This window comes from Euprymna scolopes, chromosome 4 (assembly GCF_053919585.1).
Source record: "Euprymna scolopes isolate OS-2025 chromosome 4, ASM5391958v1, whole genome shotgun sequence".
Lineage (NCBI taxonomy): Eukaryota > Metazoa > Mollusca > Cephalopoda > Sepiida > Sepiolidae > Euprymna > Euprymna scolopes.
The window spans coordinates 8346661-8370630 of NC_136485.1; the positions used below are offsets into that span (position 1 = coordinate 8346661).

General features: G+C 33.0%; 1 protein-coding gene across 2 annotated transcripts in view; it reads left to right on the forward strand.

Annotated features, from left to right (window-relative positions):
- The window catches only part of LOC145266671 (uncharacterized), a 324969-nt gene that overhangs the window by 107109 nt on the left and 193890 nt on the right, over positions 1–23970 (forward strand). For both annotated transcript variants that reach the window (XM_080122609.1, XM_080122601.1), the window contains exon 2: positions 18992–19034. The gene's annotated coding sequence lies outside the window, so the exon portion shown is untranslated. The remainder of the gene's footprint in view (positions 1–18991; positions 19035–23970) is intronic.

The following is a 23970-nucleotide window of genomic DNA, read 5'->3' on the forward strand; positions in this document are numbered from 1 at the left end:
TTTCAATCTATGTTGATTCAAATTCTTTAATATTTTCTCGTGTCTCCGCCACCATACCTCTACATTGGCATACTCACTTGTTCTCACTTCATCAGGCATCTCCTCAAACCGCTTTCTAGCACACTTCACCCCAACCTTCTTATAGACCTCCCAATATATCTGGAGCCTAAAGCTGCTTTCGGGAACGCCAGCAACCACTGTAAAAGAGTAATAAAAAATGCAAGAGAGCTATATGCCCGGTCTGTTAAATCCAAAGTAGCTGATCAGCGGCTTGGTTCCCACCAGTTTTGGCTAATAACAAATAGGATCCTGAACAGAAGTGTGCGTTCTTACAACCATTATCAATGGACATGAGGCCATCTCGTCAGCATCAGACAAGGCCAAACTATTTGCAAAGAACTTTGCAGCTTATTCTACCCTATGCGACGAAAGCCATCAACCCCCCATATTTCTTCCTATAACACAGAACACGCTAGGTAACATACAAATATCTATGCATGAGGTCGCCAAGCTAATCAAGAACCTTGATTCCAGTAAAGCAACTGGCCCTGACGGCATCCCAATTATAGTGTTAAAAAAGCTTCAACCAGAACTTGCTCCCATACTTACGAAACTATTTAAGCGTTGCCTAAAGGAGAAGTGCTTTCCGACTCCCTGGAAAACCTCATCAGTATGCCCTGCATTTAAGAATTCAGGTGATAAGTCATCTTCCTCTCAGTACAGACCAATAAGTCTCCTGTGTGTTATGAGTAAGTTGCTGGAATCCATATTAAATAGAAAAATAGTCAACCACCTCAGCAGAAACAATCTTCTTAGTGACACAATATGGTTTCCGTTCTGCAAGATCTACCGCAGATGTGCTAACGGTTATATCTCACAGGATTAGTGAATCTCTTGACAAAGGCTTCCTTTCTAGGGCAATTGCTCTTGACATATCAAAGGCCTTCGACAAGATATCACATAAGGGCCTACTTCACAAGATTTCCAGCTACGGTATAACTGAAAATGTTTTCTCAATCATTAAATCATTTCCCTCCGATAGGCTCATAAGAGTAGTGGTCGATGGACAAAAATCAGAGGCCTGCAGTATTAATGCTGGAGTCCCTCAAGGTTCAACCCTGGGCCCAACTCTCTTCCTGATCTACATCAATGACCTCCCTAAACACATACTTAAATCATTCGTTGACATCTATGCTGATGACACGACCATCTACAGCAACACATCAAAGGCTGTAAATGACAACGTTCTCTCTGATTCTCTCTCCTCTGATCTCGAGCGCGTGGTTCAGTGGGGGAAGATGTGGCTGGTTACCTTTAATGCATCTAAAACCAAACTCCTATCTTTACATCATCAACGCTCTGATCCCCATCTGGCATCAATAGAAATGGATGGCTCTCGTCTGGGAGAGTCCCCGTGTTTTGACAAGCTTCTGGGTTTGTCCTTTACTCCTGATCTGAAATGGAACACGTACATCAAGTATGTTGCCAAGGTCGCTGGGAAGATGGTGGGATTCTTCTACTGCTCCAGGAGATATCTCACTACTGATGCAATTCTCTATCTATATAAAAGCAAAGTGCGTCCAAGGATGGGATACTGCTGCTATATCTGGGCAGGAGCTGCTAAAAACATGCCTTGACAGAGTACAAAATAGACTTAGTGGCTTAGTAGCGGATGCCCTTTTCTCTACCCTGCAACCTCTCTCCCACAGAAGAGACGTTGCGAGCCTATCCTTGTTTTATCGTTATTTCCATGGCAGGTGCTCGTCTGAACTCCAACCTCTCGTCCCCCCTCGCCAATCTTTCAGGAAACACCCGTCTAGCTGAATCCACTGTGAAAAATTTCCCCCACTCTTTATCTGTGCCTAAATCAAAACGTGGATTCCATGTACAAAGCTTCTTTCTTAGAACTGCACGCCTGTGGAACTCTGTTCCATCTGCCTGCTTCCCACCGGACTACAACTTGGATGTATTCAAGTCCAATGTAAACAAATTCCTAATGAACCGCCCCCTTAAGTAAACACTTCATCAAATCTCCACACTAACGTACTGTACTTGCAATAACCCTTATCCCTGAGTAGCTTCCAGGCCTTGATAAGTGGTGGCCACCGTGTAAAAAAAAAAGAAGCCGTATGCGATCGTGACTTTTGCGGTATATTCTCTGGGTCAATCCGCTACACCCTGCTGCAAGGTGCGCAATTGACTCTGAGGTCTTACCACAAATCCGACATTCTGCAGCAGCTTCATCTTGTAGAACAACTTTTTTTTTAACCGTCGTGTTTCTAATGCCTGCTCTTGTACTGCACAAACAAAAGCTTCAGTACTCTTAGCCAGATACTCAGATCTAAGCCATTGCCATGATTTTCATCAGCCACTTCTGCTATATCCTGGAAGAACTTTCTGTGCATTTTCTTCCTAGCCAGTTCCTGTGCCCTTCCCCTGTCCATACCTTTCACATACTCAGCCTTGATCTCACATACCTTCACTTCATTGGCCATAACCTGAACATCCACTCCTTACTTCTAACCACATACTCCTTCAACGACATCTCCTCAGTTCTAACACAATATTTTACACTTTTCAATCCTCTTCCCCCATCTTTCCTCTTTTGATACAGCCTCGCTACGCTACTTCTAATGTGGAATATACCAAACATTGCTAAAACTTTTCTGTTTTGATATCCATGTCAGACCATTCTAAAATTCCCACACTTTATCTCAAAACACTGACTACCCATACATTTACCGCTTTGATTAAGTCGAGGCGTCTACTACCAGATCCAATGTTATACCCCAGCTTCCCTCTCTTTAAGAGGATTCTCAGTGGCATCGTTATCATTACAAAAAATGTGGCGATAACGAATCTCTTTGAAATGTTCCACTTCTAATGCCAACCTACCCCAGCACCTCTCTGTTTACTGTCATAATTGTTTTCCATTTGTCTCCAAGAAACTTGTCTCCAAAAGTCCTATCACATTCCCAGAAAACTTCATCATCAATAGTATTTCAAGTATCCATGACTGAGGAATAATAATAATAATAATAATAATAATAATAATAATAATAATAATAATAATAATAAAATTAATAATAATAACAATGATAACAATGATGATAATAATAATAACAACAACAACAATAATAATAATAACAATAATAATAATAATAATAATAATAATAATAATAATAATAATAATAATAAATAAATAAAAAAATCCAAAATTCAATGATAGTTTGGAAGAGACTAGGGAAACCTTTACAGAACTAAAGGAAGTTTAATTAGTTTCTAATATATATATATATATATATATATATATATATATATATATATATATATATATAAATGTAAATTTGGTTCGTTCCAAACGAATAAACCATATTTCTACGTTACCAATTTATTTGAAATTTTCAGACAACACATCTTTAGAGTCGAGGCATGTTTTTATTTTATTAAAATAAATTTACCTCGCGAATTATTTAAATATTAAATAAAATAAATATATTTCTTTGACCGTGGTGCGAATCTGTTCTGTTGATAAAACTGAACTTCCGGTTCGATTAATTTCACAGCCACGAATTGACGAAAGATTTCATTTTCTGTTTAGTAAGTAAAAGAAAAACAAAAAAAAACATAATTCATTTGTTTATCTTCCAAATTTTTTAATTTACACATTTTTTCTTTATTATATAAGGCAAAAAAAAGTTTGTCGCTTGCTTTTTGAGTTTTTTTTTGTTTTTCGATATAAGATTGGTTGGAATAATAAAAAAAAAACGATTTAAAAAATAGTGCGGATCACTCTCTGCATTAGCACCGAAAAATGTTACTAAACATTTATAAATAATTATTAAATTAATAATTTCTCACTTTTACAAACATTTGATTTTAAATTTCTTTTTAAATGACGACTTTTATCGACTTTTTTTTTGTCCACCTCCACAATTTTCTTTTTTAAATGACGACTTTTATTGATAAATAAATTTACTTCTCCGCAGCTTTTATTGATAAATAAATCTACTTCTCTGCCACGGGCACTGAGCCCCTCCCTTTTTTAAATAGTATTTTCGGGTGGGTATGCTGATAACAAATATCAGTTAAATTTTGCAAATAGCCCCCCCTCCAAAAGTGGTGTTTATTCCGGAAGCTGTTCTTAAGATTTGGAGGTTGGGGGGGGGGGGTGATTCCAAGGTGGACCTAATCTAAAAAAAAAAGTTTTTTATGCGCACATAAGCAACTATTTTTTTATAAACTTTTTTTTACTTTTTTATTTAAAAATTAGTAAATTTCAATGAATACAATAATAAATCATTTATCATTAATATGTGTTTTTGGTGTTGAATGAAACTTTTTTTTATTACAACAATAATGAACCAATTTAAATCTTCCAGCATGCGTTAAAGGGTTACGAAATTATCAATAAATCGTTTAGTTACTAAGCCATAGTCAGTAAATAAAAAACTGTTACGTGTGCATGCATTAGCCTTGCTAGGGGGGGCTAAGGGAGCGACCATTAAATAATTATGCTGGTCGCCATGGAACTCAACGCCCAAGGAGTACTAAAAGTGGCACTTACGCACTTATGTTATCGTGCTATTTTTTAAAATAGTATTTTCATGTTAAATTCAAATTTTACAATATGTTTTTCTTTAAATAATTTGTTAAGTGAAAGTACAGATAACCGGTCGGTTTCTAATGTGAGGAAAATCTAGCCCCCCTCCCCCCCAAAAAAAGGGGTACTCTGGATAATAACAAAACATTAAAATTGCCTCAGTCTCGAAAAATTTCTTCTCTACTGAACGAGGAAACAAGCGGTGAAGTGTAGTTCACCTTCTGTTTCTCTCCCCCTCTCTCTTCCTCTCTTAATATCTCTCTCTATCCATCTCTCCCTTTCCCTCTCTCCATCCATGTTTCTCTCTATATCACCCTCTCCATCTCTCTTTGAGCCCCTTTCTATAACTCCCGTTATCTCTCTCCTTTCCTCTGTCTCATCCCTCTCTGTTTCTAACTCTCCCCATCTCTCTGTTTATCTATCAATCCCTTTATCTCTCTATCTCCTTCTCTTTCTCTATTTTCCTCTCACTTTCTCTTTTCTATCTGTATATCTTCCTCTCTATCTGTCCATCTCTAATCCCTCATCCTATTTTAGTCTCCTAAATTAATTACAATGAATAAGGCATTGTCAAAACATGGATAAATCCTATTTTAGTCACCTAATTTACTAACTGTGAGAATAGAAGTTATTTGGAAACTACTGCAACCTTGCACAGCACCAGAAGTAACTGGTAAAACCTTTCTAATTAAATTGATTTTGGCAGACATTTGGTAACAAAATGGCATAGCCTTACCCCTTGCTGCATGAGGAATACCTGCGACCTTGCTTGCCAAGTAGAAGAATTATTTATTCTACTTTAAAACATTCAATTTTTCAAAAATCTCATCTTCGACATCTCAAAAACATCTAATATGGGGAAAAATATAGCAGAAATGCAAACTTATTGTTTAGGATGAATGCACAATGGTACGCAAAAAATCACTTGAGGCTCTTGGTCGATCCTTGCAAGATTTGCGTGGCAATGTCAGACCATTTGGGAATGCAGTAATATTACTTGCAGGAGATTTCAGACAAATGTTACCTGTTATTCTTCAATCAACACTAGCAGATGAAATAAATGCTTGCCTCAAATACTCTACTTTTTTGTTCCATGTGAAGCTATTAAACTTAACTCAAAATATGCATGTCCAGTTGCCGACTGTTCGATCCGCACAAACACTTTTGCATCACTTGTGGGAAACTGCCTACGAAAAAGTGCCAGCTGATTAAAGTTAAGGGCAAAATTCTTTGACTTTTAACTTCTGTAATTTCTGTAATTTTATTTCATCAAAAGAATAGTTAGTTTAAAAGGTTTTTGCAGATATTCAAATGATAAGAATTCCATTTGACTGAGTGAATGAGCTATTCTTGCAGGTCAATACAAAGATGCCCATGAACTTAACGCTTTTATTCAATGTAAAATTCCAAGTGAGGTAGTCAAATACAAATCCATCGACACTGTTGTGAAAGCAGATAAAGTGGTTAATTATCCAACAGCTATATTTGCCAGGGATGCCACTGCATGTATTGCAACTGAAATTTGGTGTACTAATTATCATGTTGTGAAATATGAACCAATCCAAGCTTTTCAATGGCACATAGCTTGCAGTAAAAAAAATTAATAAACATTATCATAGAAACAGCAATCTTAACAGGACCTTTCACAGATGAATATATCTTCATTCCATGCATTCCTATGATTCCACCGGATACATCATTACACTTTAGGAAATTGAACTTTCCAATTTTATTGTCATTTGTAATAACCATCAACAAAGCACAGGGAACAATCTTTACAATTGTGGGCCTTACAGTTACACACTGACTGTTTTTTTTCACATGGACAATATATATTACGTATTCAAGAGTCACCAAACCGGAAAATCTCTATATCAGCTAAGAAAATGGAACAACAAAAACTGTGTACCCATGCAAAATAGAAAATTAAACCTATAAGAAACATTCTTTTTCTCATTTTGGAACTTTGTCCATTGCGCCAATTTGAGCCACAGCAACGCGTGGCAGGGTACAGCTAGTATATATATATATATATATATATTAATATATATATATATAAATATATATATAAATATATATATATTTATATATATATAAATATATATTTATAAATATATATATATATATATATATATATATAAATATTTATATATATAAACTAGCAGAAGTAACCGTCGTTGACTAGGTTCCAAAAAAGCCTACAGAAAATGGACTATGATTGATGAAAGTATGATAGGTTATGAAAAGGAGGGGGTTGTAAAGAGATAGGTTTTGATGCTAAAAAATTTTACCCTAAGCAAAATATAATGAAAGTAAAGATAATTTTCGCGAAAATATATATTTTTTATATTAACTTTGTTTCCATTTGTAGCCAAGATGACCAACAAAATGATGTTTCCTTACAAAGAGAAAATGTTATATACATATATATATATATATATATATATATATATATATATATATAATAATATAAATATCCAAGAAATAAATGTAATCATAGTCAATAAAAGTTACTTTTATGGTAGAAAAATTCATTGGTTTGTATTTTTAAGTAGTTTGTAAAAAATGTTTGTGTTTTAATTCACGAACCGGTTTAAAAAAACCAAAATGGCAGCGACTTTGAAATGGAAAGCCTCGTTTTCAATTTGAAGGAGGGCCACCTGAGCATTCTGTGTTAACAATTTAAGCGAGTTCCGTCAACGTAAGGAATATTTATAAACATATTTTAATGTTTTCCGTTATTTTGTGCCTGAAGAATATTCGATTATGGCATATGTAGTTTATATAAACATTCATTTAAGTAGTTATTGTCTCCAATATCGTTTTAATTTCGGTTCGCTGAAATTATTTCAAGTAAACCATTTCAAAACAAAAAAATCATGACCTTTTATTGACTATGGTAACATCTATTTCTTTTATATTTATTTTTTCGGGCAGTCGTTTGTTGGCTTTTCTGCTAAACGCTCTTACTAAATAATATCGAAGAAATATCGAAAAACAAAGAAACAAAAACCGTTTGGAAAAATAATGAAGCTTTACTTACTTTAGTAAAATAATCCGAAACAGTAAAAAGGGATATTAATAAGTAAACACGTAATTACTTTAGTTTTTTAAAGCAAAGAATCGATATAAATATGAATAAGAAGAAAATGGCGCCCTTTTCAAGCAGAACAGCTTCGTTTCAGTTTTACAGTATTGAACGGTATAGTATTGCGCCGTCGGATTCAGGGTTGTACTATTGTAATGTAAAGAACACGCTGAAAGGGTTGTAATCAACTGAATTCCTTCTAGTACACTGACAAAAAAAGCTTAAACAGATATATAAATAAAAATAAGAAGGGTATGTAAATGTTTTTACAAAGACACTTAATCACGTGAGCAGGACTTTTTCCTTCTTTTGCCACGATAACAAGTAACGTTCTTATTTTTTATTATTTATCTATTTTCAAAAGAGAAACACGTGCAAGTGGAGAAGGAAAAAACCATAGTTATGCAAAATTTGTGTCGAGAATTGTCTAAAGTTCCGACTTTTTTTAGCTTTCACTTTAATAAGAACGTAAATTTATGAGGTGAATTTATTCGACACAATATGATTCAACTAAAAAAAAGCTAACGTGAATTAAGATTAAAGTTAAGGTGTCATTGTGGACCCTCACACCTTTTAAAAAACCTTGTTAAACTTTGTGACATATTTACATTCTATGGAGGTCAGGCGCGAACAAACACCCAATAATTTTATTATACCATATTTCTTCAAACTGAAACATAATTATCAAAGTATACTTACGCAAATAGATATGAAAAGTCTTTGTTAAAGTTTGTGCCATATTTCCATGGAGTACAGGCGCAAACGCCGACCCAAAAATTGTATTATACCATCCTTATTTAAGTTGAAACATACTTATCAAAGTATTATTATGTACATCTACATAAAAACCCTTGTAAACGTTTTTACTTCATTTTTTTATTTCCATACATTGGGGGCCAGGCGCGAACGCAGACCCCACAATGTTTATGAACCACCGTTCTGCCAGATCAAACATACCCATTGCTGATCATCGATACATTTTCTATCATCATATGTAATCAGTTTTTTAAAATAGTCAACCATATAGGAGCCTATTCGTAACCACACACACACACACACACACACACACACACACACACACACACACACAGAGATACACATACGTTAAGATTTATATTATATATATAAGAAATAACATACTGAATTTTAAAGCGTCTACGGCAATTTTAAATGCATGTACCAAAAAGTGTGGAAGCTTATTGAAGGTACCGCAATATATATATATATATATATATATATATATATATATATATATATATATATATACTAGCATAGATGCCCGGCGTTGCTCGTATGTTTGGAGGTATATGTTGAGCAAAAAAAGTGGTAGTAGGAAGGCAGGCTCGCACCCGTATCGCAAAGGAGGAAAAGAATGGGGAAAAACCTGACGTCTTTGCTGTTACGACGACCGCCAGACCGGAAGTGACGCAGGTTTAAATTAAGGCTAGACAATCGAAAGGAGAGATGACTTTCGAAAATATCAGCGAAAAAAGTGACCCTCCCCTGTAGAAAAGTGCCCAGTTGAAGGTGAAGATATTAATGTTTTTAGCCAATATTCGATATTTGTCGTCTGAAAGGTCGAACTTCAAAACGAGACTGATCTTATGAAAACCCGTCGCCCCTGTAAAAAGTTTTAGGCAGACATGCATACACATATACATCCATACATTTATATATTGGTAACTCAAATTTTCGATGCAAATTGATGAAAATACTTGCCCTATCTCTGAATACCCTTTATGTAAAATTTCAAATGTTTAGACCAGAAATTTTCTGAGTAATTTGGTAGAGACAGAAGCGGCGAAATTAAAAAAAAATTTCTTTAAATTTGACCCCTATTATGACCCCTTTACATGTATTGTTTTGGGTTCAAATCAACTTAGTAAGTTAGATCCATGTCCAAGGTAAAATTTCAAGTGTTTAAACCCAAAATTGACCGAGGAGTTTGGTAGAGTTCGCAAAGGTCAAATCGTTGAACGTTGACCCCATAACAGCCGAATTTCTGGCCGAAAACGGATTACAAAGATTTTCACAAATCCCGCTACCTTGTATATCAAATTTCGAGTCCGTAGGCTGAACATTGACAGAGTTATTTTGTAGGGAAATGTACACATACAGATAGACAGATACGTTCACTTATATATATATATATATATATATATACATATATATATATATATATATATATACTGCAATTTTAAATGCGTGTACCAAAAAGTGTGGAAACTTATTGAAGGTACCGTAAATATATATATATATATATATATATATAGTCATCCACATACAGTACTGTTTCGCTGTTTCACAGCTCATCAGTGCGGCTAGACAGGCAACTACCTCAAGCTAGGATTGAAACCCGACCGTTTATACGGCAGTCAAGGCTTCTAACCATTACGCTATTGGCGGCTGCTTGAACGAGTAGTATATATATATATATATATATATATATATATATATATATATATATATATATATATATATATATATATATATATATATATATATATATATATATATATATATATATATATATATATATATATATATATATATATATATATATATATATATATATATATATATATTGGGTAGAGCACTGTCACAAGTAATCTCATATACTATATATATATATATATATATATATATATATATATATATTGGGTAGAGCACTGTCACAAGTAATCTCACCCTCTACTCAATTGGTTGAAAAATGCGACGCTCGCTCTTTGTTTATAAACAAAGCGGTTAGAGCATTGTAAAAGTGGTGGACGGATGTTTGTTTGAATAGAAATTTGGCGAGATTATTCACGGGGGCCCGCTCCCGTGGGTTGATTGGTCGAACTGCTGACTGTCAACGCGATAGTTCTAGGTTCAATCCTCGGCTTGGGAGAGTTGCTAGTCTTGCGGCACTGATGAGTTGTGATACAACGAAACAGGATTGTATGTCGATGACTACATATATATATATATATATATATATATATATATATATGTGTGTGTGTTTGTGGTACCTTCAATAAGTTTGCACACTTTTTAGTACATGCTTTTAAAATTGCCGTAGACGCTTGAAAATTCAGTATGTTATTGCTTTTATTTATATTGTTGATTATCTAATGAGATAACAGACCAATTTTTATGGTTTCATGTTCAAATAAACAGCTACATCAAGAATTGGAATACCTCCTACTAAGGCCCGATTGTTACAGTTGATGAAGTTCGAAAATGCAATCTGCACGCGAGGCCACTTGAGAAGGACGATATGCAAAAATCTGTTTAAACCTGCAAAAATACCACAGAAACGTATTGAATAGTCAATACTGTTTTGAATCATCTGGCATGAATCGAGCAGGTTTTTTTTAGTGGTGTAAGAGTTTTAAGGAAGGCAGCCAGTCTGTGAGTGATGATGAGAGGTTTGGATGAGTAAGGAAATCAGAAACTCAACGTTGATTAGCCAAATAAAGAATTTCATTGATAAGGACCGTCGTGTGTCTATAAACCTAATGCGTGCACAGTTTCCTGTAAGTGTACGAACTGTACACACTTATGCGTGAGTAATTGAAGATGCGGAAGATTTGCGCAACGTTTGTTTTATGGGGGCTTAAAATAGAGCATCCTTATAACAAACAATTTTTCCAAGATGGGCATCAAAACTATTGCTCACTCTCCCAATAGTCCAAACCTCGCTCCTAGCGCTTGTGATTATTCCCTAAGCCCAAGGGAAACCATAGAGGCTATCTTTCTGTAACGATTGAGAAGATAAAAGAGGCTGAGACGATGATGTTTGGCACACTCACACAAGCGGACTTCCAGACGTTATTCGAACTGTGCAACAAGTGAATTGCAGCCGGAGGAGATTACTGCTAAGAAACTAGAGTTTCGTGTGTGTGCTATCAATAAAAGTGCCCATGTGCAAAAAGTCTGGAAACTTGTTGAAGGTACCTCTTTTATATATATATATATATATATATATATATATATATATATATATATATATATATATATATGTGTGTGTGTGTGTGTGTTTTCTGTAAGGTCTGACGAGGATGTTAGATCGTAAATACGGCCCAACATCCGAAACATATGTAACCAAACAGATAAAACGATAATAAAAATATAAAACACATATTTGCTCTGCTATAGTATTGAGCACTCTCTTCATATTTTTACTAATTAACAGTTTTACCATATATATATATATAATTCTTGTAATTCTAAATTTTAAGAGCGAATAACCCAACCATTACAAAATAACCATCATCAAAAACCTCCTCAACCGAAACAAAACTTTTCCCTTTCAACAAAAAATACAACTCATCAAACTTAAAAGTATTAAACAAGCGCTCATCAACAATAATATTGTCGACCAACACATAAACTCCACGCTCCAGAAATAAAACAACACCCCCACTAACAAACCCAAAGCTTAGTTATTAAAAACATTCCCTCCCCTCCTCTAAAACCGCTTGAACGCACCAACGTTATCTATCAGTTTAAATGCCCCTTGGAAGAATGTAACTCCTATAACAACAATGGAACAATGGTAATAGTCACGTCGGACATCCCACTACCACAAATCCCGTCGCCTTACATGCCATAATGTTGAATCTAGTACAATATTCCAACACTTACATAAAAATATCTGTGCTCCCCTACGAATTTCAGGCAAATTTCAATCAACAACACAAAAATACTACACCACGAAACAAATGTTTGAGAAGCTTAAAATCTTTGAATCTATATAAAAAAAAGCAAAAACATACTCTTAATCAGGTCGCATTTCGTAATAGTATCAACGTATTTAAATGCCTCACATACCTCCTCCCTCCACTCTCACACCCAATCGGTTTCTGCTACTGAACCTAGAACTAGTACGCCCTCCCGTTCCCCATGATACTAACGCCCCCACCGCCGCCAACAAACCCATTGACCCTCAGTAACACCTTCTCTCGCAACCAAACTACTACTTAAATAAATCTACCCATAATTCCCACCATTCCCTGAGTATGTGTAGATGACTACACAATAATAATAGTTAATAAGTTAAAATTAAAACCGCAGCCACTTCGACAATACATCCATACTTTCAACACGTATACAAAAATACAATGCGAAAAAATGAAAGAATAAAAAACGGTAGCTTTTCTTGTCTTTAACAATGTATGTTTATATATATATATATATATATATATATATATATATATATATATATTAAATAAAATAGGCGGACGTTTCTCATGAGCTCTTTCGGCTACCATTTTACCAGGAGAAAATCGATAGTGTAAAAAATAATATTATGTCAAAAGTTTAAAGAGTTCTAATGAAGAACTATTGAATGTGCAAAAAGTAAACATTAAGTTTATTAACGTTTAAAAACGAATAAAATATTGGCGCAACGAGGGGGGAAAACGGGAGAAAAGATTCAAAGTTCTCCAAAAAGAAACAATGCGTTTGCTGTTTCCTTTTGCCAAAAAAAAAAAAGTTACGCACCGCAATAGAGACAGACTCCAAAATTCATAATATAATTTTTTTTACGCTATCGATTTTCTCCTGATGAGATGATAGCCGAAAGAGCTCTTGAGAAACTTCCGCCTCTTTTATTTAAAACAATATATAAATTCTGTATCTCCATATATATATATATATATATATATATATATATATATATATATATATATATATATATATATTTATATATATATAATAAAATGAAAATTAAAATTGAATTTAGCAAAATGAACCAAGATGGTAAAATTAAAGTAAATTATAAATATGAAACAATTAATATTTATAAAATTATCTCAGATATTTATTTCTCGGAAGTAGAGTGAAAAGCACATCTTATTTTTCTTTTATTAATATTATTGGAATCTTTTCTTTTTTTCCTTGTACACATTTTTGTGAATTATTCCATGGATTTCTGCCTTTGGATTATTATGGACCATCTTCTTCCAATTACGGGATTTCCTTGGATTTTACTTGCACCAATGGAAATTCTTTTAACTTTCTTGAAGTTTTACATTTGGATTTTACCGTCACTGGATTTTCTATCTTCCACCAGACTATCCATTCGTGTGTAATCACCTTTTTCTTTACCATATTTCCCCTGCTTCACTTTTTTTGTTTTCAAGTAAGATCTTTGACTTACTTGTTGTTTCACCAAATACTTCTGCATGCAAAATCCGATCCCGCATTTAGCTACCTCCTACCCTCTGATGAGAAGGAAAGTATTTCTTCGAAACTCCGCGGATTAAGGACTATCCATTTATCTAGTGTTTCCTTTTCAGAAGCAAACTGGCTCGCATTTCCCGGTCGTAAAATACGCTTAAAAATGGTATTTTGATTAATGCAGATATTTATTTATTTATTACCCAATATATATGAATGATTTAAAAGTTAAAAAAAACACTCGTGCGCCACTACTGAAAATCGAAACCAAAACATTTAGCTTACGATTTATGTTTTCTTTTGACGTTGATGCCTTAACTATTAAGACATGTCTGCTGCAAGGCTAAAAATTAAAACATGGATCAATAGCATCAATATTACGTTATGCATGCATATTCGTAATGCCGTCGTTCGACCTGGAAAATTAAAAACAAAATTATGTTTACACTTTTGCACCTATTTTCTCTATCTAAAACCCAAATATAAATTTTCACATGGGTTCGAATACCATGTATCGTAAGTTTCACATCAGTAGACCAAAAACTTACAGAGGAGTTTGGTAGGCAAAATTTCTTAAACAGATACTTATACGCATACATAAATATATATAGAAAGAGGTTTCTTCTTACTATAACCCTTTTACACAAATATTACGCAAGTATAAATCATGTAGAATATCTGCATGAATACAATTACACGTAATGCTTAACGACATATGATTATCCCATAAGGAAATCGAAAAAAACTAATAGGAAATTAATTAAAATGAATATTTAAAAGACTATGCAAATTAGTTCGATCTTTTGCATATAAATACCATACCGTACCCATATATATATATATATATATATATATATATATATATATATATATATATATATAAAAAGTTCTATTTTCTTTTTAAATAACAAGAAAAAAGGCTTTTTTTTATATGAATATCGATGCACGAAAATAGTATAGGATTATATATACATATATATATATATATGTATATATATATATATATATATAACTACTTCATTTACTCACATAAAATTGATATACAAAAGTATAAATTTATGCGTAAACTTTAAGTATTTACTTCAGAAGTGCTCAATACGTAGGTAGAGCTAGTTAGTAATTTATAAAATATATATGGCGATTAAGCTACACTGAATATTCCTCGTTTCATCCACTCTAGGATTCTTCAGGCTTATGCGCCATATATATATATATATATATATATATATATATATATATATTATATATATATAGAGAGAGAGAGAGTGAGTGAGAGAGAGAGAGAGAGAGAGAAAGAGCGGCTAATATTAAATACCCGATAAATACTGAATAAATACAATAAAAACACTGGTACACTTATTTTAGAATTTCACTTAAAGTAAGATTTAAACATGTCGCTTTATGTTTGATGAATTGCATGTGAAAGGGGAGGCATATAGGCCGTTAAAAGAAAGAAAAAGTGGGGAGACTGAGGGGAAAAGAAACTTACTTCTGTAGACAATAATCTAACTGATTTATTCTGACATTAGAAAGCGGTAGATGTGAGAAATGCTGACTTCTCTCTTGATTCCTGATTTTATCAAACCAATCGATAAAACACATAGCAATATAACTAAGAAATCAAGCAAAAAACAAACAAACAATAAAACGGCGTTTATCCAAATAAAACAGTGTGCAAAACTCACCTTAGAATGCTTTTAGCGTCAATAATATTGCGGAAGACTTTCCATTCAACTTATATTTAAACTTTTTTGGCTTGGATTAGGATGTAGTATTTTGTTCCGTCTCTACACCTTTTTTGCTCGGTTAGTGAAAGATAAATCCTTATAGACTTAAGCGCAGTCTAGTTTTTCTAACATGAAAACCTCATCTTCTGTCTAACACTGCACTCGTGCGAAGGCAATTTCTTATAAGCTGCAGCAATTTATATGTACTTTAAAAGAATTAATCATTTTAATTATCTTTGCTATAATTCAATTTTGATAGCTTTATTCTATGATCAAACTAAAGCGGATTTAATCAACGTTCGTTATCCTTACGGCTACCGGCCTTCTTTTTGCTTAATAACATAAAATACACGCTAAGATACTTCTTTACATCTCGAATCGAGATTTGTTTAAAAATATCATTTATTTCGAATAATTAGCCATCATTTGCAATTAACTCTCAAAGTGACGCATCATTTAGTGAATTTATGTTTATCGGATTGTTTACGAAATTACGTTATCTTACGTTCGAATATACATAATAGCGGAGGCGCAGTTTTTCTCCTCTGGACCAAAATACCGTAGGTTTACAACAACAGATGGCACATACAAATTTATTATGTTTACACATTAATTCGTAATATTAAAACATTAGCTTTAATCCTAGCAGCGATATCTTCATCGCCATAAGCTACAGAGAAAGTAGCTCCCATTTTCCCCTATCCATCAAGTACTTTCTCCGTTCCCCACTTATACCACGTATGTTTACTTACAAGACTTAAATTAACACTTCTTCCTACGTAATTGATCTAGTCACTATTTGACATAGCGTTTATCTTCCGTTCTTCTATACTAAAAATACTAACGTCTCCCCATGCTTATGATTCGAAATGACATCGAGAAATAATACAGTTTTGATGCGAGCAATTAACGAGTGAGCATAAAAGGAACTTTACCATTGAAGAAATTTCAAAATGAAGTTATTTTGAAACACAGACAACCGAAGCTTTAAAAAAGGCACATAATCATATGAACCCGAGCTGCAGGTAGAATTGGCAGACATGAAATTCATCTCGCCTACCAGCTGATAATATTCTAGTTTCAATGCATGAAAGCCGAAACAGAAATATTAAATAGAACTGATAAACTTGTGAAACGGCATTGGGATGCAATTCAGAAACCAATGGGTGATAATTAGGAAACTCAGACCTTGAATATAATAATTAGATAAAGAGTTTGAGGACTTCAGTTCCCGCATAAGAGGTATTATAATCAACTGAGAAAATAACTGCCGGCAGAACGTCACATGAAGGTGTATTAATGGCTACCATTTGACACGTTTTGCCTTGAGATACCTCGGACAGCCCCAGAACAACGACACTCCAAAAGAAAACAGACGTCGTTGAAACTTATCAATCTCAAGGCAAAACGACCCTGCGAGAATTAAAATTTGAGGAGTGGTGCAGTGCTTACCTTAGGGGACACAATAAACCGTTTCGCTTACTCTAAAGATTGAGATTATCAAGATATGCAAACTTACGCGCATTTTTATTATTTTTTTATTTTTAAATATATGAAGATGAGAAACCCTTATTTAATATAATAAAAAAGTATAAACGGATTAATCTTATTTATCATTTCTCTCTGTGGGTGTCTCCCTCTGTTGTCTCTTCCTCTGTTTGCCTGTCTGTCTGTCAGTCAGCATCTGTCTATCTTTTTGATTATTTGTCTGTCTCTCTCTCTCTCTCTCTCTCTCTCTCTCTCTCTCAGTACATATATTCATTTACATATAAAGAAAAAGGTTATGTTAAATAATTCGAACTACTGCCACATTTCAACTAACATGCATTTTACTTATATTCTATATATCTATAAAAGTGAGAAAGTGTGTGTGAGGATACTTCTCAACTTATACACTCAACGATTTTTTGACCTGCAGACTTGAAATTTGGTATATAGGGTGTTCAGACAGGGGAAACTTTTTAATCGGTTTTCATCCGGAAGAATGGGATACTAAGAGGTCAAAATTAAATAGAAATAGTACAGACGGGTCAATGATTCTATCCGTTTGTCAACTGTTTTACGAATGCTCATGCCTGACTCGTTCACATAACAGATTCCTTATGATAAGAATAGTAGGCTTGAGGCACTTTTTAATGATCATGTCAATCAAGCTGGCCCGATGGATATCGTACTTAACTCACCATATTTAACTTTTGGTTTCGATCTCAGCCCGAGTATTTTTTTACTTACAAGAAGCTGTTTAGAAAAACAGAATGCTCACATCCACACGTCTCAATTTTTTATGTTTTGAAACATAATAGTTTTGCGTATTTACACCCGGCCAACGCCGGGGGGGGGCTTACTAATCAATTATATATTATGAATCATCGGAAAATATTCCATACTGCAAAGAAAATTAAGTTCAATGCTTTACACGATATGCCAAACTGTGCTTATGTACGTTAATTCAGCCAAACTTAATGTCACAATCATTATGTTGTAATAGGGCTCCAAAAATCAGAACTAGACAATGTTCAACAATATCTTTCCATTTTATTATAACATATTTTATAAATATATATATATATATGTATATATATGTATTTCCTAACAATGTTCCAAATAAACTACTTGTCTATTTTATATATATATATATATATATATATATATATATATATATATATATATATATATATATATGACATTTCATTACATCTAAAATATATTTTCAAATATTGATACTGGTGTATTGTTTTCTTAATTTTATTTATCTAAAGGAAGTTTAGCAATGAAAAGGAGACGTCCATGAAAACATAACTTGGTTTGTCCCTTTCTCTCCCCTCGCTTTCTCTCTCTCTCTCTCTCTCTCTCTCTCTCTCTCTATATATATATATATATATATATATATATAGATATATCTATATAAAGGTAGCGAGATGTAATGGTTGAACGCGCAGCCTATATAGTAGGTTACATTCTCAAGCAGTAATTACACAATGCGTCTCACTAAACGAAAATTGCTTGAAATGCATACAAAACTTCACGGTAAATCATATATTGTTTCCAGCCCTTAACTATTGTAACTGTAGGAGGTGGAGCAACGATTCTTGTTCAATAGACACCTAGTATTGACAGTTTGCCGTAGGTACCTATGGTGTTTCGATATTAAAGTAAATGTATATGTGTCTGCGTGCTTGTACATTTGTGTCATTTGTTTACTTTACATGAGATTTTTATACTATCTCATATATATGATAAAACACAAATCAATAACGTTTTCTCGTCAGTTTTCGCATGTTTTAGCCTTTTTATCTCTTGCATGTATAATATATATATATATATATATATATATATATATATATATATATATAGCATGATTGATTATTAGAAAAGTTTAACGAATTTTTTTAATTTTTTTCGTTTTAGATGCATTATTGATTCAGCAGATCCGAAATTGTTCGAGTTTGAAGTAAGTTTTTACATTTATACATTTTATATATAGTAGCCTATATGTTTGTCTGTCTCCATAAAAATCTCTACCTTTTCCAAAATTTAAAGTCGCAGAGTCAAGCTAGGAGCCTAAAATGGTTGGGTATTTTATTAACCGTTATTTTATGGGTCTTTAGCCGGTATAAATAGGTTTTAAGGGGTCAAAAATGGGTCCTAATTCAAAAATAATCGTTATACATTTTATGATTCATCTTAGTTTATTTTTAATTTTTTTAATCAGTTCATATGCGTGTCACGTTAGTACAGTGGTAACGTCACCAGCTTTGATTGTTACAATTTTGTCTTCGGTTTAGATTCAAGCTGATGGCACCCAAATAATTTTTTTGACTTTTGAAATCATGACTCTATAATAATATATACGAAAATTGAACAAATTAAAATATAATATTTAAGCGTATTTTACGACCGGGCAATGTCGCCCTTCCTTCCCCGCTAGTATTATTTTAATTTTTTGTCTTTTACTACTGTAACTAAAAAAAATAAATTTTTCATAATACTTAAAATATTTAAAACTATTGTTGCTTATAATTGAAAGTGTATTAACCCTGGAAGTCAAAAAAATATAAAAAAAATTATATATGTTCAAAATACTGGATGTTCTATGACTCTTGGATCCTATATATAACGTTAAAATGCATTCGATGATGGATCGCATTTATTGGTTTAAAAGAAATCATCGCTTTCAAATTATTCAATTACAAAATAAATATTTGCAAAACGAATTAATTTGCAAATGTTTTTCTAACATAAATATGTATTGCTTTGACATTATATGAACAACTGACGCTTGATTTGAATTAACACAATAAACAACGGAGATATATTGAATAAGTATGAGAATCCAAAATCGTTAATACTGTAATGTACACTTAAAATATATAGAATGTTCGCTTCATTCATTCATCTCAGAATATATATATATATATATATATATATATATATATATATATATATATATATATATATATGTGTGTGTGTGTGTGTGTGTGTGTGTGTGTGTGGACAGTTTTTAACTGCCAGTTAAACGTAAAAACGTAAAAATTACACTTCTGGAATTATCTCTATATTTTAAAATCTAGAGATAATTTCAGAAGTGTAATTTTTACGTTTCCGAAAGTCAACGCGTTTTTATGGTAATCTTTTATAATATAAATATCACATATTTGTTTAAATACACACACACACACACACACACACACACACACACACACACACACACACACACATATATATATATATGTGTGTGTGTGTGTGTGTGTGTGTGTGTGTGTGTCTGCCAAAAACTTTCGATTGAGGCGACAGATTTTGACGGAATCGGTACAGTTTTGAAACTCGACCCTTCGGACGACAAATCTCGAACAATTGGCTATAAGCATTGGTTACTTCACTCTCAACTGGGCACTGTTCTACAGGAAGGTGTCGCTTTTTTCGCATATATTTTCGAAAGACATCCCTTATTTTCGATTGAGTAGCCTTAATTTAAACCTTTGCCACTTCCGGTTTGGCGGTGGACGCCATGGCAAAAACGTCACTTTTTCACATTCTCTTCCTTTTTTCGAGCCTAACTGCCTACTACTACTTTTTTTTTGTTGCTCAACACACACATCCGAACATCCGAGCAACGCTGGGCACTCAGGCTAGTCTAATATATAAAAAGCAAAATGAGCGGCACGTTTGTGTATGTATACGAAAAGCTTTTTGTGTCGGGGTTCTCGCGTCGTTTAGATTTCGGGAGAAGTTTTCGCATACTTCCTAGATCTTAATATCCAAGATTTGCAAACGGACATTGTCTTTATCTTTTTTTGTGCGAGTTTTTAAAAATTCCTTCGTTTCGAATGTTTGGTTGTCTTTTTCGTATAAATAAAGCGAAACTAATCGAAGGCAAATCAATTCCCGGCTTTCCGGCCGGGTACTATCTGTTCTGGTCCTTGGTCAATGTAGAGGTAACCCTTCATACTGAGGCAATTACTATTTATTTGGATACTACCAGAGTGCCCCCATTTTTGGATGATCTACTTTTTCACCACATTAGAACGATCTTCATAGGAGGTTTAAGAGCAACGCTATGTCTGCAAGTCATATTTTTAATTGACTACCTTAAATTAGAGTAGTAGTAAGTAGAGGTAAAACGTTAGGTTTTCTTTCACTTTCTTTTCAACCTCGCATCAGCTGCTACTTGTTTTTTCTTTTGCTCAACACACATCTTCAAACACCTGTTATATTTTGTTATTATTATTATTATTATTATTATTATTATTATTATTATTATTATTATTATTATTATTATTCTTGTTGTTGTTATTGTTCGTTGTTAGGAAGTCTTATTAAAAGTGAGTCTTAGAGAGTCTTATTAAGAGAGATTTTGCGTTTTGTGTTCGTGTTATGAAGAGATTCATATATATAAAATGTTCATACTTAGAAGTGTAGAAGCTCTTTGAGTGAGGAGACAGTGTTGAGACAGTCTTAGTGTTCATATTGTAGATATGAGATGTAGAGACATTGTGTATGTGAAGACATTTTAAAACACAGGATATATAAGACATATAATGACAATTTCACTTTACCTTTTGGTAGAATTACAACACAAAGACAACGTTTATAAAAACACATGACGCGTTTATTTCCATGGACCGGTCGGTGGTTTTCTTAGTCAGAAATTCAAAGTTTTACATCTTATGTTTCAAAGGTGACCGTCTCGCTTCCAGACGTTCGACTGTCCATCTCTGGACTCGAGACTGTCGTCTATCGTCCTCAGTCTCTCTCCTTAACTCTAAAGTTTCTAACTATATCGAGAACTTCCCATTTTCCATGACGTCATACACATGTTAAAACATGTGTCTTCTTTCACGTGTTCTGGAAATGCGTGTCCAAAACATTTTCCTTTGTTTACAAAAGGAATTTTAACCTATATTTCCAGTAATCTACATTTCCAATATGTTAAAAACGTGTTTATTAAATTATCCTATAGTTGCATTCCTCAATTCAATTTCATAACAGAATTGACAAATCCACATTCCTTTTCTAAAAACTATTTTATCTCTAAGCTAAACAATGGTTTGTTTTTACATTCCATTTTCTAATTCTCTCTTGTAATCTATTTTAAACCTAAATTACGAGGTTCGAATTTCGTCTATTCTATTTCATATTTACATTTAACTAATTCCCTATTTTTATACTTACATGAAAAGAGGACAGCCCTTATCACGTAACACACCCGGGCAACGCCGGGCATCCCAGCTAGTCTGAAATAAACGAAGAAAGCCACAACGCTACAAATACAGGAGATTTCAAACGAATCAGAATCGGAATCAGAATCAGTAATTGGATCGGAATTGGGAATTTAAAACATAATCGATATTTTTCGGAATCAAAAAATTTTGATATCGTCTCATCACTAATATATATATATATATATATATATATATATATATATATATATATATATATATATATATAGTTTTTGTAGTTTCTTTAAACCTTTAAAACTACAAAAGAAAAAGTCCTTCGTTGTAAAATTATTTTTTCAGTAAGTCAATTAATTTTCTATGCGCTGAATAATTTTACTTACATGAACAAACAATAGTGCCAATGTTCTTACAAGGATTATCAGTTGCTTACCATGAAACACTGTTTCTGGGATTTAAAAACAAAACAATATATTAAATCATGGTTCCCCGTTAGTGCTGATAAAACACCACCTCCCTCAAAACACACATGCAAAACTATTTTAGATACTGGATCTATTTTTTCTACAGATAAATTGGACTAACCACTTCATGTCAATTCATGTCAATTGATGTAATTTCAAAAGTATTTCATACTTATGTAATGCATTCCTTTCTCCACAAGTTTATGTGCGTATGATTTACAAACTACTGTTTTTATATAGTGTTTGGTTGAATCCATTCTACTAATTACCCTCTTCTTAATTATTAGTATTATTTACATTCTTACTTATTCGTACCATCTTTATAATCATTATTTATTAAAATATATGAGGAATATACAGAAATATGTATACAATTAATAATAATATAAAAATATATATTTTTTACATCATCGTATATGTATTGTTTAAATATATTATACATCTTTGTATATATATCATACATTACGCATGTGGTTCTGAATATTTTCTATTAATCTACTTTGGTTAATTTGATATGATTTAAAAACATTAGGATACCGAGTAAATGCTTTATTTAACTGTATAACTATTTTATTCTTTGTCACCGCATGGTTTAATCAATTTTATTATTAAACTTGATACTGGGAATGTAAACTCTATCAAATTGACGGCAATAATAATTATTCTTAAAAACACGAATATAATCCTATCATAAAACATATATATGCATATTGTGTGTGCTTTTCATGTTGCATACGAAATATTTTAAACGGAAATCAGTTTCTGTTATCGAATATTTATATATAATTCTTACAATGATATTTTTTAAATTCCTACAGACACTAGTATTTCATCTTTTCAGAAATCATCAGTGCAGGGTGTCACTATTATCCCCGGTCGAGAAATTTGAACCCGGCTACGAAGGAATCTCTGACTATATTAGCATAGAAACAAACCCATACGTCCAGCTTTAACCGCGAGAAATATCGTTGAAATTTAAACATTTATTTTTTTTAATATCGAGACGTCCGACCATTGATCTAATTATTGATCTAATGAAAATCATAACATCTAATGATAATGTATTTACCTTTTGAACCATGCCCGTCTCTTTGCTTTTTCTGCCCCTACCACCACTACCATATCTGGAGACCACAGAAAAACTAACCGAATTATGACTTCGTTGACACACGCAAATTACTGCCCCCTTCTCTTGGCACGTATTAGATATACTTTTCTTCGTTATTTATCCTCTTCTGTCTCTCTT